Source organism: Mus musculus, chromosome 2 (genome assembly GCF_000001635.26).
Source record: "Mus musculus strain C57BL/6J chromosome 2, GRCm38.p6 C57BL/6J".
Taxonomy (NCBI): Eukaryota; Metazoa; Chordata; class Mammalia; order Rodentia; family Muridae; genus Mus; species Mus musculus.
Genome location: NC_000068.7, coordinates 50892448 through 50896714, shown reverse-complemented (window position 1 = coordinate 50896714; position 4267 = coordinate 50892448). Strand labels below are relative to the sequence as shown.

The window sequence follows — 4267 nt, the reverse complement described above, 5'->3', positions numbered from 1 at the left end:
ATCAAATTACATTGATCAAACAGAAAGCAAACACATTAAAAAGTCTCTTAACCTCTTTCTTATCTCTACTTGGATTTATTTCATATGAGGATTATTAAAATGTCTTAAAATTTTTAGCACTAAAAACAAATGCAAGGTTGAGAACTTTTTTTTTTAACTCCGTGACAGGAATAATGTGAAATAAGCCATACATACTGGCAGTACTCTTCTAAGACTTGAAATCACAGTTATAGAAACAAGTGAACTAGAGATCTTGGGAGAAGTTCTCAGTTCGTCCTTACCCCGACCTTAGTGCCGTTGGCTTTAACTGGAAATGTGGTTGAATTACACATTCCCAGGCTACCCAGACTGAAGGAATCAGAGGCTGGATCGGTGAGACCTAAGAATTTCTAACCATGGGAGCTAAGATAACTGGAGTTGGTCTCTGCTCTCCTCTCACAGTGACTACAATTCCCCTGTATTGTTTTAAAGGTGATTTCTAGGTGTCAAATGCTGCATCCAACCACTTTCTCAAATGCCTTCTCTGGCTGCAAATGGAAGATTTGAAATTGGATCATTTAAACAGGGACTGACAAAAGAGATGTGAGACATGTCCCAAAAGGCATCCGTGACAAGGCCTGGGGAGAATGCCCCCTGGATAATCTCACTGGCTGCCAAACCTGAGAACTGGATTCAATCCTGGGGACCCTTGTGGTTGAAGGAGAAAAACAACTTTCACTAGTTATTCTCGGACCAACACTGGGGCTCCATGGTAAGTGTGACCCCGGCCATCACCCCACAAAATAAATAAAAATTAAAAATGTAGAAAAATGTTCTCCATGACAACAACATAGATCATATTAGCATATCACATCCAACAGTAAGGAAAGGTGTGATTGACCTATGAAATCTCACCCTTCCTGTAAGCTTTTGGATGTGATTTTACTGGGAGCTAATCCCCTCCCTTTTTTTTTTTTAAATTTTTTTAAACTGTTTTTTTCTGTTTGGTCTTTGTTTTCTTTAAGACAGGATCTCATGTATTCCAGGCTTGTCTTGAATATACTATGTAGCCAAAGATTATTTTGAATTTTTGATCCTCCTGTATCCATCTTCAAGGTGCTGGAATTTAGAGGTATAAACCACCAGTCTAGTCTTCTATATATGGAACCAGAGATTGAATACAGACCCTCCTGAAGTCTAAGCAATTATTCTATCAAGTGTGTTACATCCCCAGCCAAAATCCATTCTCTTATAGTACAAATTTATAACAGTGGGGGTGAGAATGTGCCATGACTTTTAAATCTTAAGTATACACATGAAGTAAAAGAAGACTCTTACACAATACGCTCACCCACTGTGGTGGTTTAATACAATTGCCCCCATAGGTTTAAATATTTGGTCTATAATTGGTAGAACAGTTTGGGAAAGATTAATATGTGTTGTCCTATTTGAGTATGTGTGGCCTTGTTGGAGTTGGTGTAGCCTTGGAAGATGTGTATCTCTAAGGGTGGGCTTTGAGTTTTCAAGAGCCCATGCTAGACCCAGTCTCTCTCTCCCTGCCCCTGTTCCCTGTCCCTCTCTGTCTCCATCTCCCTCCCTCCCTCCCTCCCTTCCCTTCCTCCTCTCCCTTCCCTCCCTCCACTCCCTTCCTCCCCCCTCCTTATAAATCAGAATGAAAAACTCCCAGTTATTGCTCCACTACTATGTCCATCTGCTTTCCTCCATGATGCTCATGGGCTAACTCTAAAACTGTAAGCAAGCTCGCAATTAAATTTTTCTTCTGTTATAAGAGGCATTGGTCATAATGCCTTTTCACAGTAATAAAACAGTAACTAAGGCATCGGCTAACTCAAATTCTTCTGTGCTCGGATGATAAATACTTTACAGTGTTAACTGGACAAAGTTAGACCTGAAGACTACTTAGTAATTTCTCTTTAATTTTAAATTTTATACTAGCGATCCCAAGAGATTAAAACCAAGGAATAGTTTGTAACAGTTTTATCACATAATTACACTTGCAAACTAAGAAACATATACTTCAGACCTTCAGTCCTCGTTGAGGTCAAAATGCCAATGTTCTTTTCCTTTCTCTTCTCCATTTAGAACACAAGTCTGAGGTCAGAGGATTCCATGAAGAGTTCAGAGCATGAGTAGCTACAACTCGTTTGCTTCACAAGGAGTTTAAAAATGTATGACAATACAAAATGTTCATCCCAATTACACATTTTCTTTGATTAGCACAATATACAATATCCAAGTCCTCTCATGTACTGTACTGCATATACATAAAACTTATTTTAGAAGGTAAACAGATTTCATTATACAGAATCACCAGAGAATGTCAATATAATCAATGAACTATTGGGTTTAAGGAAAATTCCTCACAATGTTTAGCATTTGCTAATTGGCATACTGGATAAGCAATGTTGCTTCAAAACCAGTTGTTAAATTAAAATTTTCACTCTCTGAGCTCCCCTGTTCATTCCCATAAATGGAGATGTAAATAAAATCTATGCATGCACATCATTTCTGAGAGACCTCATCTGGGCAGTCCCACCTTACTCTAGCCTGCTATCTCAGCCTAGGTAAATGACAGTCATTGTCTTTATCAGTTCATGTATACTTTGAAATAAGGCATCACTTAAACAATAACTTCCTTAAACCTAAAGGCAGTCTAACCACAAATCATAAATAATTCCAGAATATTCTTAAGAATGCTGTTTGACACAGAAGTGGATGCTCACAGTCAGCTAATGGATGGATCATAGGGCTCCCAATGGAGGAGCTAGAGAAAGTAGCCAAGGAGCTAAAGGGATCTGCAACCCTATAGGTGGAACAACATTATGAACTAACCAGTACCCCGGAGCTCTTGACTCTAGCTGCATATATATCAAAAGATGGCCTAGTCGGCCATCACTGGAAAGAGAGGCCCATTGGACTTGCAAACTTTATATGCCCCAGTACAGGGGAACACCAGGGCCAAAAAGGGGGAGTGGGTGGGCAGGGGAGTGGGGGTGGGTGGATATGGGGGACTTTTGGTATAGCATTGGAAATGTAAATGAGTTAAATACCTAATAAAAAATGGAAAAAAAAAAAAAAGAATGCTGTTTGATCTAGATAGGAAGTCTCCACTGCTGGCCATATGCTTCTCTGGTTTCCTTCTAGCCGTAACAGATCTGCAACTGAAAATGCTCTAGGAACGGACAGGAGCCATTGCTGTTTCTTAATAGTTAAAGTCGCTATTTCTTAAAGTATCGTAACACTTTTAAGAGCACGTTCACTGAAGGTTTCCAGCAACGAGGAATTCCCTTCCTAGATGGAAGAGGCTCTGGCTGTTTATAAAAATATAGTTGCTAAATACTGTTTGCATAGGGTAAACCAAAAGAAGGGAGAGGTGGGGAGAGTGAAGTTTATAGGTTAATGATAACTCTGGGCAGCCTCCTGATGTGAGACAGAAAATGCCCTCTTGAACCTCCACTTTCCATAAACCTATATGTAAAAATAAGCTAGTAAGTACTTAAATAAAAAATAAACAAATAAATATAAAAGGCATAGGTGGCCAAGGAACCTCAAAAGAACGAAATGGAGCAAAGAAAATCTTATCTTAGTTTTCCAAGGAGCTCCCATAACATCACTAAAATTAATCCACGTTCTTGGTGGGGCTAATTTAATGCATCATTGCTTCTAGTCGTGTGCTTAACATGCACCTCTTTGAACATTTAGCCCAGGATGTAAATAAATGTTAGCATCCACATAGTCACACATCTAATTAATTTCTATGAGAAAATTCATTACAATGTGATGGCATATGGACTTATCTTTATTAGCCATTATGCAGCCCCTTTAAAAGAAAATGTTTCCTGAAATACTGCATTTTGGACAGTGGTTATATTCAGCAGGCTAAATATGAGTTGATAAATTTCCTTTATATTAAAAGGAAATTGCTACGAATTTCACATTCATTTGTATTTAAGAATCACTTGTTTTGATTACAGAAAACGAAGCAACACATTATGTAGTTTATAGCAATTTTCTAGAAAAAAATAGGTTTTGAATCATTCCAGTATGACAGATATATTTTGGTTTTTCACTTCCTTTGGATGTTTATTATTTGGGTTCTCTACTACAAATCTTATCTTTTTTGTTTCTTTTAGTCTTTTTTAAATGTTTCTTTAAACAACATCTCACAAGTTATTCACTAAAAAAAATATGAGTTTAAAGGAAGAATGTATACAGTATAGGGTTTCCTTAGACCTAAGCTATAACATTGACGTAAGACTTCATCTCT

General features: G+C 37.8%; 1 long non-coding RNA gene across 1 annotated transcript in view; it reads left to right on the top strand.

Annotated features, from left to right (window-relative positions):
* Gm39811 overlaps positions 1–2251 on the top strand; it is a 28158-nt gene extending 25907 nt beyond the window's left edge. Inside the window, exons 2-3 of the long non-coding RNA XR_866198.2 lie at positions 472–751; positions 2083–2251. This is a non-coding gene — a long non-coding RNA (predicted gene, 39811). The remainder of the gene's footprint in view (positions 1–471; positions 752–2082) is intronic.
* Positions 2252–4267: the final 2016 nt, after the last annotated feature.